We start from the raw sequence: 14032 nt of genomic DNA on the forward strand, positions 1-14032 counted from the left end.
AATAACCAAAGTCGAAAATGGATCTTAAATTTGAATCCAACAGCCGTGGGCCAACCGTGGCAGATTTTCATGATTTTACTGCCCATGTTGCATATGATGGGTGTTTGTTTCTTTCAAAAGTTCCCTCTCCTTTCGAGTCCGGTTTAGGAAACAAGGTTTTGGAAGTGAACACATTGCCTCTAATTCACTTCCGTAGATAGACTGCCCAGAAAAGAGGTTATGAATTTGAATAATTGTTGAGAACTTATATTAATATTATCAATCTCATTACTAGTATATTTAGGGTATAAAAATAATATTTGTTTTAAAAAATACATTGCAGTTGCACTAAATAAAATTTTGTGTACACTTAATTGTTATCATAATTTTTTTTAAAATAAATAAATAAGGGAAGTGAAACCTGTGTAAGTTGACCACTAATGGGATAACATTTTAATGGTTCACTTAGATGAGTGGTCAACTTTATGAAGTGAGAATTTGTTTTTCGTTAATTTTTCACTTGATCATTAAGATAACTTAAGCAAGTAATCAACATACAGAGGTGGTCAACTTAACAAGTTTCACTGCATTAACCAGAAGCAACCTTTCAATTGTATTCAAAATAGTCGTAAATTGTTCGCTTATTCTTTATATATCTACGGGGAATATTTTTAACCATGTTTTTTTTATTTGATCATTAGCATTACTTAAGCAGGTGATCAACATACAGAGGTGGTCAACTTAACAAGTTTCACTGCATTAACCAGAAGCAACCTTTCAATTGTATTCAAAATAGTCGTAAATTGTTCGCTTATTCTTTATATATCTACGGGGAATATTTTTAACCATGTTTTTTTTATTTGATCATTAGCATTACTTAAGCAGGTGATCAACATACAGAGGTGGTCAACTTAACAAGTTTCACTGCATTAACCAGAAGCAACCTTTCAATTGTATTCAAAATAGTCGTAAATTGTTCGCTTATTCTTTATATATCTACGGGGAATATTTTTAACCATGTTTTTTTTATTTGATCATTAGCATTACTTAAGCAGGTGATCAACATACAGAGGTGGTCAACTTAACAAGTTTCACTGCATTAACCAGAAGCAACCTTTCAATTGTATTCAAAATAGTCGTAAATTGTTCGCTTATTCTTTATATATCTACGGGGAATATTTTTAACCATGTTTTTTTTATTTGATCATTAGCATTACTTAAGCAGGTGATCAACATACAGAGGTGGTCAACTTAACAAGTTTCACTGCATTAACCAGAAGCAACCTTTCAATTGTATTCAAAATAGTCGTAAATTGTTCGCTTATTCTTTATATATCTACGGGGAATATTTTTAACCATGTTTTTTTTATTTGATCATTAGCATTACTTAAGCAGGTGATCAACATACAGAGGTGGTCAACTTAACAAGTTTCACTGCATTAACCAGAAGCAACCTTTCAATTGTATTCAAAATAGTCGTAAATTGTTCGCTTATTCTTTATATATCTACGGGGAATATTTTTAACCATGTTTTTTTTATTTGATCATTAGCATTACTTAAGCAGGTGATCAACATACAGAGGTGGTCAACTTAACAAGTTTCACTGCATTAACCAGAAGCAACCTTTCAATTGTATTCAAAATAGTCGTAAATTGTTCGCTTATTCTTTATATATCTACGGGGAATATTTTTAACCATGTTTTTTTTATTTGATCATTAGCATTACTTAAGCAGGTGATCAACATACAGAGGTGGTCAACTTAACAAGTTTCACTGCATTAACCAGAAGCAACCTTTCAATTGTATTCAAAATAGTCGTAAATTGTTCGCTTATTCTTTATATATCTACGGGGAATATTTTTAACCATGTTTTTTTTATTTGATCATTAGCATTACTTAAGCAGGTGATCAACATACAGAGGTGGTCAACTTAACAAGTTTCACTGCATTAACCAGAAGCAACCTTTCAATTGTATTCAAAATAGTCGTAAATTGTTCGCTTATTCTTTATATATCTACGGGGAATATTTTTAACCATGTTTTTTTTATTTGATCATTAGCATTACTTAAGCAGGTGATCAACATACAGAGGTGGTCAACTTAACAAGTTTCACTGCATTAACCAGAAGCAACCTTTCAATTGTATTCAAAATAGTCGTAAATTGTTCGCTTATTCTTTATATATCTACGGGGAATATTTTTAACCATGTTTTTTTTATTTGATCATTAGCATTACTTAAGCAGGTGATCAACATACAGAGGTGGTCAACTTAACAAGTTTCACTGCATTAACCAGAAGCAACCTTTCAATTGTATTCAAAATAGTCGTAAATTGTTCGCTTATTCTTTATATATCTACGGGGAATATTTTTAACCATGTTTTTTTTATTTGATCATTAGCATTACTTAAGCAGGTGATCAACATACAGAGGTGGTCAACTTAACAAGTTTCACTGCATTAACCAGAAGCAACCTTTCAATTGTATTCAAAATAGTCGTAAATTGTTCGCTTATTCTTTATATATCTACGGGGAATATTTTTAACCATGTTTTTTTTATTTGATCATTAGCATTACTTAAGCAGGTGATCAACATACAGAGGTGGTCAACTTAACAAGTTTCACTGCATTAACCAGAAGCAACCTTTCAATTGTATTCAAAATAGTCGTAAATTGTTCGCTTATTCTTTATATATCTACGGGGAATATTTTTAACCATGTTTTTTTTATTTGATCATTAGCATTACTTAAGCAGGTGATCAACATACAGAGGTGGTCAACTTAACAAGTTTCACTGCATTAACCAGAAGCAACCTTTCAATTGTATTCAAAATAGTCGTAAATTGTTCGCTTATTCTTTATATATCTACGGGGAATATTTTTAACCATGTTTTTTTTATTTGATCATTAGCATTACTTAAGCAGGTGATCAACATACAGAGGTGGTCAACTTAACAAGTTTCACTGCATTAACCAGAAGCAACCTTTCAATTGTATTCAAAATAGTCGTAAATTGTTCGCTTATTCTTTATATATCTACGGGGAATATTTTTAACCATGTTTTTTTTATTTGATCATTAGCATTACTTAAGCAGGTGATCAACATACAGAGGTGGTCAACTTAACAAGTTTCACTGCATTAACCAGAAGCAACCTTTCAATTGTATTCAAAATAGTCGTAAATTGTTCGCTTATTCTTTATATATCTACGGGGAATATTTTTAACCATGTTTTTNACACCCCCCTCGAAAAAATTCTGCGTACGCCACTGCAGGTACCACAGTCGAAAAAAATTGGGAACCGCTGTTTGATGTAGATATCAGGTTAGGCATAGTATCTAATCCACAGAAAGAAAAAAAATCATTACCGGAACACTTTGTATAAATTTAAAAATAATAACTTGAACGTGTGAGTTTTTCTGAGAAAAGAAAATCTTTACTTAAAATCTAAGATGGCGTAGGTGGAATTCACGACACAAACCACGATCTACAAGGTTTAAATTTTTTTCCGTCTTCGTAATATTTGTTTTCCGTAGTGTCCCACGCAACATGGAGTTCTTTTGAATTACGAAACTATAACTATAATAGGGTTAATAGAATTTCTCTTGTTAGAAATATGAGGTTTTAGTATAATTTTCGTTTAGAAGCTCCCATTAATTCCGCTTCTGATTACTTTGTATGTTATTAACACTAATGTTCCTTTACGGTTTGCGAAGTATATCTCCGCTTTGTATGGTCACGGTTAACATGAGATGAATGACCACCGGAATGCCGACCATTAGATGACAGAAGAGAAAGAAAATACATTCCTGAAAAATATCGCTTAAGTTACCGTGAAGCATGCTATTTATATGCTGTGATGAGTGTTGATCAGGAGAACAAATTAATTTTCTGTTCGGTATTTGTTTTCAGAAGTTAATGATAATACAATAGAATCTCATTTCCATTTAGAAGGAGTATATTTTCGAGGTAATTGAAATTTTTGAAAGGTGATCCAAAAGTAAAAGAATACTTATGTAGGCGGGGTTCGATTGCTGATGGAATTTCTAAATTAATGGGCAAATAGTTTCTTGTATTTTTCTTTTGTTTATTTGAACATTACTTAGAAAAAATCGTCAAATTTTTTTTATTTTGATCAAAAACTTAAAATGTGCTTTTAAGAAAATGGTAGTAGTACTTTATTAATGTCACACTAGAGCTACACAATTGGCTCTTGGTGACGATTTGGGAAACATCTCAAGGGTGATCCCAAGACATGCCATCCCAGTTTTGACCGTCTGCAGAGGGAATGGCTTCGCCCTCCCCCTTTGGTAGCCCGACGACCTGCGCTCATAGTCGAGCACTTTACGGTAAATCAGTTTAAGGAGGAATAATCCCGCACACTCTCTGTCCCTTCTCAAGCTGATCAAAGTGGTTACCCACTTGCTCACTGACCACAGCCAGAGATACTTGACTTTGGTGATCCACTGGGTAGCGTGTCTTAACTATCAGCCCACTGTGGGACTTAGGAAAATGGACAGGGCTTAAAATGAGCAATTGCAAAAACGGATGTAGCTTAATTTACACAGATCATGGACTCAAACAAATTACAGATCATGGACTCAATTGGAAGTCATAAGTGTTTAAAAAAAACGGACTTAGCTTACAATGTGCGTTTGAGAAAATGGACATAGCTCAAAATACGTGTTTGAGAAAATGAACAGACAAGAAAAATTCGACTCTAACAACCAGAATCTTTCAACAGCTGGAATGACAGAGCATACACAATTAACAAAACATGATTTTTTTTTCGTAACTTAGTTCCAAATCCAGACTAACACTGGTTATCAAGTGTGCTTATTTCTCATACATAGACAAACCAACAGAGCTCGTTACATTACAGAATCGACTGAACCTCTTTCCTAGTTTCGAAGATCCACAAAAGCTATGGCAAACAATGACATAGAAAACGAAACAATTAAAAGACTGCGACCATTTAGTGTTGTTCATTATTGCATAAGGACAGGCAAAGTACGCGCTGAGAGCTCACTTTCCGTCTTTCGTAATGGTTTGGAGGAATATTTTATTTTAATTTATTACCGGCGTTGCACAGCCGACACCATTCTGAGTTTACCATGATCTATCTTACCATGATCTTCAATGTGTAACTCCGTAGCCTTGTAGAGGGAAATCACCAAAATTTCCCACTGTTAGCTTGGCGACAAGGGGTTTCTAACTGATGATCCGTCGACTACTGAGAATATTTTATGTCAGCATTATGGTGGGTGCGAGCTTGCTGCAGAATTTGTATTAACTAGCCACCGCTGAGATTCGAACCTGGTTCACCTTATTTGGAGGCGAGCGCTCTATTCTATGAGCTACCGCAGCTCAAGGGTGGGATATTAGCTGTTTAAGTGTAACAGATTCAAATAAGGAGAGAAAACCAAAGCAAAAGTCTATTAGGAACCATCGTAGTGATGATGAAAATAAACCATTTTAATCGAGATGATTGGACATTTTCAACTCTGCTCCAGTTCATAAGACGAAAATGATTCAGTGGTTGAAAGAGAATGTGCTGGACTTCATAGAAAATAATTTTTTTTCTCTCAACAGCGTTTGAATTTAAATCCATTCCACTATAAATTGTGACTAGTATTGGAGGCAAAAGTATGCCAAAAACGGAATACCAGTTTAAAAGTCTTATTTTATTTTTTTTTTGCCATGGAATATCTCATGGAAGTAGATCAACCTTGATTGATGGTTAGTTAATGAAAGCCTGTTTTAACTTGAAAGGTGGCCATTTTGAATAAAAGGTGCAATATAGTTTTTTAAAGCATAAAAGACTTTAAGAAGATTTAATTTTAAATTTTATTACGAAGTTTTTTTTTTATTCAATTTCAACTTTATAATTGTATCAGAGCTTGAACTATGACTAGGTCAACACAATTTATTCAACAAAGCTTAAAAGGTGGGCAAGCTTTCTATATTATTCTTGGTACATAATAATAATTCTTAAAATTAAGCGATTTTTTTTTTAACCGAGCATTAAAAATAGAGTACACTATGAAACATTGAAAAAGAGGATTTTGTGCTATGTTTCATCTTTAATGCGTATTACTTCGGATCATCTTCAGGGATGTTTCCCAGACCGCCTCCAATAGCCCATTGTGCAACTCTAGTGCGACTTAAATTAAGTACCTACCTAATGCATATTATAAGCAACTTTCATTTTTTTTCAAACGGACATTTTGTGTTATGCACAGTGCGCAAAAAGAGGACAAAAAAGAAAAGAAACACTCTGAAATATGCAAAGCAAAATTAATGCTGACCATATTTTAAGTTACGCAATGAGACATAAAAGCGTAATTTCTTTGAATAAACACACCTTTTCCCAACGAATTAAGATTCCTGACCCCCAAAATGTGGGAGGTAGCCTTAATCTGCGGAATATAGTCAGGAGAGCGGTCTAAAGTTCGGACCCCTTAATGTCTGTTTTACTTTTTGCTTATTTCGCCATATCTCGAGAGCGTTTTAGGCGAATTAAAACATTTTTACACACAATAACAAGATTCGTTTATCGAAAGATAATTTCTCGCAAAATAATAACTTTTAAATCATTATTTATTCTTTCTTTTAATAACAGTTGAAAAAATTTTAAATCGCAGTATACAAATTTGTGTATCATTTTGAAGAAAGTAATTTCACATGGAAAAATTCAAAACTTGAACGAAATCGGTTGAATAGTCCCTGAGAAATCAAATTTTAAACGTCTGTTTTGTTTTATTTATTTTTTTAAATCGATTTCTCAGGAACCGTTTGACAAATTTCGTCTTTTCCTATTTAAAATTTTATTAAATAAAATTATAAATAATTATTAAAAGTTATTTTTGGGGAATTATCTTCGGATAATTGAATTTTATAACTGTGTGCGAAAATGTTTCAATTCAGAGTAGAATTAACATTAAGGGGTTCAAAGTTAGGCAGCCTTCCTGATCAAACTACTAGCATATATTTTGGGGTTTAGGAATCATAATTCGTCGAAAATAAGGTATGTCTCTGACTAAGTTATTATTATTATTATTTTTTGTCTGATTTTGCAACTTAAAATATAGTCTGTAGTAATTATCATATTTTATCCTTTAAGACCTGATGCAATTTGAAGGTACTTATTTTTTCTAGTATAATTAGCTCAAAAAGTAAAAAGTGCTAGGACAATTATTCTGCTACGAACATTAATCTAAGAAATTAAAGGTTATCTATAAGCACTGGAATACATTATTAAATTTACGATTTAATTCTATGTTTGAAATGGATACTCTTAATATTAAAATGATAGTTACTTGAAATGAAAATTTCTACTAAGTTTAAATTTGTTTTAAAAACCGCTATGCACGCAATGAGTTTGTGAATAATCGGCACGATGTGCCTTATTTCGTAACTTAAAATATCTTCGGCACTTACCCTGTTATTTGGAATGCAATTATAAAAAATTAAATATGAACAATGATTAATGAAAAAAAATAAAAATTCTCTGCAAAATTGTTATAACGAAATTTATAAATATATGATTTATAAATAAATGATTCAATAAAAAAATGAATAATTTATTATCAATTCTTAAAATCTCAAAGTTTTCCTTGAAAATTTCATATTGCAAAAAATTATTTTTAAAGCAATAATTTAATTATGAACTTATATTCCGTAAAAATTATGTATATCAATGTTAAATTTTTGCCATATGCGATTTTTATGATTAATTATTGTTTCTAGAAATGCGATTTCACGATTGATTTCAAAAGTTTATTTCTAATGAATTAAAAAACTTTTAAAGTGATATTTCTATTTTAAGGGACATTGTTCAGTTTCAAGTGTATATTTTATAAGTAACAAGGTTCCACTTAAAAACGTAAAATTGACATACCTGATAATTGCGTAATAAAAATTTGAACCTGGGGGACAAATTTTTTTTTTTAAATTCTAATTTCCAGCTTCATCTCGAAAGCCTCCCTCTCAAATGAAATATCAATTCCACCATAACCAATATTGAATCATGACGCAATACAAGAAAAAAAAAACTTCCCTACTAAAAAAACGCTTTATCTCCATCAAATATCGATACCGTTTAAAGAACTCATCGCTATCCAGAGGGAAAAAAAAGGAAAAATAAATAAAATAAGTAAATAAATGACTTCCTAAAAAAAAGGAGGGGGGTAGAAAAATTTTTCTGCTCCCTTGGAATAATTTTTTTTCCCCTTGAGAATGGAGTGGGGGGTCATTCCCTCAATCCCTAATCTTCTGAGGGTGCATATAATTTTCCTGCTGCACATCTCAACTCAAAGAATGTGTGTGCGCTAGCAAAAAAGTGAAGCACTCAATCCAAGTACAGAACGTGTAGAATTTTTTTTTGTTCTTGTAACCGTGAGAATGATTGTTAACGTGCGTGCGTGCAGGACGTGGTTTTCTCCATTTGCCTGTGTCCGAGCGGGAATATACATTGCAATAAAAATGCGTGCCGTGCAAGTTTTTTTCTTCCTCCCAGCAATCTCCCAGAGAGGGAGAATCGCAAAATTGCTTGCAGCTTCCTTTGTTGTGCGAGATGGGGAAAGTTGTGATTTTGGTGAATAAGGTCACAGTTTCAAGGTTAAGCTCACTTGCTTCCTTCAAAGCATGTAAATTACAACAATAAACAATTAGCTACAAACATTTGTTCGTTTCTCTTTATTTAGAAAGGTAATTCTAAATATTATATAATGCTTTAGGTTAATTGAACAATCCCGCTCTTTGCGACTCTTAATCACTTTGAAATAAGCGAGCTAAGTGGAAATATTTCCAATATTGTTAGTCTGCTAAACAGTTTTTAGGCTTATTGCAATGGGCTAATTTACCTTTAAGGCTTATTAGTTGCAGTTTGGTTAAAAAAAAAGGTCCAATTTATCAGTTAGTAGACTTTATTTCACGCAGTTTTCAATATTCTTAGAACAAAAATGTTAGTGCAATGATAGAAAATGCAGAAGTTTAAAGTGGCTTTAATTCATTGACCGCGAAAAGCTTAATAGAAAATCAACTCATTGAACTTGATTTTTAACATTAAAATTGTAAGAACTGTAGAATAAAATGAGAGAAATAATGTATGAAAATGAGAATTATACTTTATTCTTTATATCTCTCTAAACTTAAAGGGAAAAAAAAAATAGTAAGGACTGCCGACGCTGTTTTGGCTTCATTTTCTTTAAAAATTGACCGTTCCATGTATCTTTCCCTAACAAGATCTTTATTTTTTAAGCTCGCGATCTAGTAGATGTCAATCAAAAGTATCAAAAGAAAGAGTATTTGTTGCCGGATATAAATGCTAGCATTAATAGAAATTTTTTTAAAAAAAGAAAAGAATAAACTTAATAAATAGCGATAAAAACCATTCTCAATCAAAATTATTCTTATTCTCTTCAATGAGTACATTTATTTCCCCTCATTTTGTTACTTAGGTTACTTTTTTTTTCTCCAATTTCAGATGAAAATTTTTCAACTCAAGGTAATCGTCTATTTCGTTACGATAAACAAAACGTTCTTTCATGAAGCTAATATAATTGTATATTTTGAAATCAAATTGTACAGTGTTNGGTTTTATTGAGAGATTTATTTATTATCGGTTTTATTTTATCGTATTAGAGTTTTATATAATATAGATATTGTTAGTCTGCTAGACAGTTTTTAGGCTTATGGCAACGGACTAACTTACCTTTAGGCTTATTAGTTTCAGTTAAGTTTTTAAAAAAAGGTCCAATTTATCAGTTTTATTTCACGCAGTTTTCAATATTCTTAGAGCAAAAATTTTAGTGCTGTGATAGAAAATGTAAAAGTTTAAAATCGCTTTAATTCAGTGACAGCCAAAAGCTTAGTAGAAAATCGACTAATTGAACTTGGTTTTTAACATTAAAATTGTAAGAACTGTAGAATAAAATGAGAGAATAAGGTGCTGACTAACATAGAGACAGTAGTATTTAAATATTTAAGAACAGATAATTTCTCCCATTTAGGCTGATTAAAATTTCTTTAGAACACGAAAGTTTGTATTAATACGCATTACGTACTAAAGGGTACAAATTCGATTAAAAATATGCACTGAAATAAGAGTTGGATATTAAATGGAAGGACTTTTTAAAATTTAATTCAAATTTTTAATGCATTTCAAATCATGTTAGTTGTAATTGTATAAATGATTTAAAATTGTAATCATAAAATGATTACAAATTTGTATTCCTCGCAGATTATAGCATGGAAATAATGTATGAAAATGAGAATTATACTTTATTCTTTATATCTCTTTAAACTTAAAAAAAAAAAATAGTAAGGACTGCCGACTCTGTTTTGGCTTCATTTTCTTTAAAAATTGACCGTTCCATGTATCTTACCCTAACAAGATTTTTATTTTTTAAGCTCGCGATCTAGTAGATGTCAATCAAAAGAGAGAGTATTTGTTGCCAGATATAAATGCTAGCATTCATAGAAATTTTTTTTTTTTAAAAAGAAGAAAAAACTTAATAAATAGCGATAAAAACCATTCTCAATTAAAATTATTCTTAGTCTCTTCAATGAGTACAATTTCTTCGCATTTATTTCCCCTCATTTTGTTACTTAGGTTACTTTTTTTTTCTCCAAGTTCAGATGAAAATTTTTCAACTCAAGGTAATCGTCTATTTCGTTACGATAAACAAAACGTTCTTTCATGAAGCTAAAATAATTGTATATTTTGAAATCAAAGTGTTTTTGTGGGAAATATTTACGTTTAATACTTTCATCGCGGCAGTGACGCTCCTTTGTCCTTGTGAACGTAAGAATTCCCCAGCAGCATTAAAATTGAAATAAAAAGCAAATTCTTTTAAAACTGAAATATTTTACTTTAAAAAATTATAATCGATTGCAATCAATAACCATATTTCTTAATACAACACCAGAGCACAGTGAGTATTCCTAGAAGACGAGTTATATCGTCAGTCGCGTTGAAAAAGTTAAGAAGATTTAAACAATGATGAATGATTAAGGTGGCTGGCAAACGGAGCGAGCAGTTTGTGGAGTTTCCTGATTATTTATAGAAATGCAACGAAACGGCTCACGCATGTGTGTATGTCTTCATACCGGATCGCGGTATGCTGCAGACAGTAAAAATACAATATAAATGAGTGCAATTGTAAACAAAATTCGAAGACCGATTTTCGATTTTTAATTCATCATCATCGTTGGCCAGACATCCCAATGTGAGCCAATGCCTTCCTCTTAAGATTTCTCCATGTCGACTTCTCATTTTTAATTCAGAGACATTTAAAAACAATGGAATTTTCTCATTGATTTAGAGGAATCCATTGTTTTAAATTAAACGATAGATGATTCGGTTTTGTCAAATATTTTATAGATCATCAGTGATGTTTGCTAGCTTACAGCTCTAATCAAAAAAAAGTTGCACGTTCTGTAATTCTTAGTTTTTATTCTTTAAGACAGAGACTATCTGAATGATCATGTGATCATGGAAGCATAGGCGGACTACTTCATCGAATTAGTACAGCACTTCGAAAAAGATCTGAAACCACGTATTTGTTTATAGTTTTGCTATGAAATCGTGTATTACTGTAAAACTACATAATTTAAAATCAACGGCAATGGAAATTTAAAAAAAAAAGTTAATTTTGTACTGAGAAGATAAATTAAAGGGGAAATGGTATTAATTCGTTGAGAAGAAACATAAGAAAACGTCGATATCCAAACGTAAAAAAACGTCGTAATATTGATCCAAATAATTATTAACTTTGGTTATTGTTATATTTGCTGTAAAAAATAAACTAGGTACTAAAAAGCAAAATTATTGGAGAAATGGTACTAACTCGTTTAAGAGAGCTTAAAAAATTTACGAACTATTATTTTAGGCAGTATTACTTAATTAATTTTGATAATAGGTATTATTTTTATTTTATAACTGTCGTTGAACAAGCGACCCAATTTTTTTGATTTACGACTGCTAATGTTCAACTCCGTAGCTTTGTATTTTTGAACACAATCCGGCAGACAAGGGATTTCCTAGATCAAGTATTAAGAGAAATTTGCCATCGTGGATGGAACTTAATACGGGTTTTGAAGGAAGTAACCCATATTTGAGTTGCATGGAGATCAAAGCCATGAAAACTTCCCACAGTTAGCCCGACTGCAAGGGAACTCTAACCCATTATTTGTCTACCACTAAGGATTTTTTTACGTTTGCACTGTGGTCGGTGCGGAATTCGTACCGACCAGCCATCGCTGGGATTCAACCCGATTCACCTCCTTGGAAGGCGAACGAATAGGTATTATTTTATTTCATAACCTTCGTTGAACAGCCGACCGAGTTAACAACTACCAATGTCCAACTCCGTAGCCTTGTAATTTTGAACCCAATCCAGAAGACAAGGGAACTCCTTAATCAAGCATTGGGAGAAATTTGTCTTCGTGGAGGTTTTTTTGATGGAACTAACCCGCATTTGCGTTACATGGAGAGGAAAACCACCCACGGTTAGCTTGACGGCAAGGGGACTTTAACCCATGGGATATTTTACGTCAGCACTGTGGTCACTGCGAGCCGGGTGCGGAATTTGAATCGATCAGAGAATTCGACCCCGGTTCACCTCATTGGAAGGCAAAAACTCTATCCCCTGAGCCACCACGGCTCAATAGGTTTATTTGAAGTTTTTTTCTTTTTTAAAAAAGAGAGCTATGTATTAAAAAGCAAAATTAATATAGAAAATTTACTTATTCGTAATGGGGAACCGCAAAAAAGCCACTACACTATTATTGACGCCAATGATGCTTAATTTTGGTTATGGGTACTACTGGCATTATGGTAATTTGTGCGGTTTTAATAGATACCAAAGTATTTTATGTGTAAATTTGGTACCTATTAAAGCTGCACCATTACAGTGCATTTTTATGATAGATACTGCGGAAATAGGTTTTTTACGGCTACCCGAAATTAACAAGAGAAAGTTGCTTGATTGTGGTAAATTTTAAATAGCATCAGTCAACTCGAGCAATAGGGTCAATGATTACACTTAATCTTGATGAGATGAACTACTCAATGATTGGATTGGAATTTCGTTTTGCCTAATCTAATAACATAAACAATCGGAATGCATGATTTCGTAGTGGTGTTTAGTAAGTACTATTTTACTGATTCTCTTTTTCAAATGCAAAGAACGGACATTCAGTTTCATATATATATATAAATATATACAAAACGTGAGATTCACAGTGATTCTGCAATTTTTGTGGCAACTTCTTTTAATTTAAGGTGTCAAGCTGTTAACGCTAACATCGCGCAAGTTAATACTTCTATAAAAACTGATTTTATGCTCGCTCTCTTTTTTTTTAAAACTCCGAATCATAAATAAGATTATACCATTTATTAATGAAAGTTAGCATAAGTATAAATTCTTTTTCTTACAAATATAATTAATCCCGGATATCCAAAATTTTTGGAATACGTTTACAGGTGATTAAATTGCTAAGTTTAGAAATTTATGAGTTTCTATGATAAAGAAAAAAAGTGTTTTCTTTTTAAAGCAACATAATCCTACAAACCAATATTGTTTGAAGAAATGTTTTCTTTGTAAGTTTTATTTGTTTTCAATTTAGCTTTTAAGAAAATTATAAAACATGATAAGATATAAATTTCTAATGTAAATTTTGAAATATAGCACTTTGCTAAGTTATAAAATTCACAATTTTGAAACTCGATATTAATTTCTTTTAATTAATAGAAAAATAACTCCCATACTCATTAAGTCGTTAATGTGAAGAAATAAATAGAGGAAACAATCATTTTTTAGAACGAAATTCTTAAAAAAGTAAATAAATAAAAAAAAATTGTGTTTGGCTATAGAGCAAAATTAGGAAATTTAGTCACAGTGGCTAGTTGTAGCATTTTTAAGAGTGGCCACTTTTACAAAAAATTTAAACGATTGAAAAAAAAATTCTTGACATTAATAATGTAAAGCATTTCTTAAAATCTAGTCAATATTACAAGGTTCATTTCTAAAATGAAGAAAAAATTACGA

The 14032-nt window shown here is 31.7% G+C and overlaps 1 protein-coding gene across 2 annotated transcripts in view; it reads left to right on the plus strand.

The window, feature by feature from the left end:
• Positions 1-14032, plus strand: part of LOC107438301 (zinc finger protein Xfin) — a 92992-nt gene that overhangs the window by 58059 nt on the left and 20901 nt on the right. The window lies entirely within an intron of this gene.

The sequence above is a fragment of the Parasteatoda tepidariorum genome, chromosome 1, assembly GCF_043381705.1.
Source record: "Parasteatoda tepidariorum isolate YZ-2023 chromosome 1, CAS_Ptep_4.0, whole genome shotgun sequence".
Lineage (NCBI taxonomy): Eukaryota > Metazoa > Arthropoda > Arachnida > Araneae > Theridiidae > Parasteatoda > Parasteatoda tepidariorum.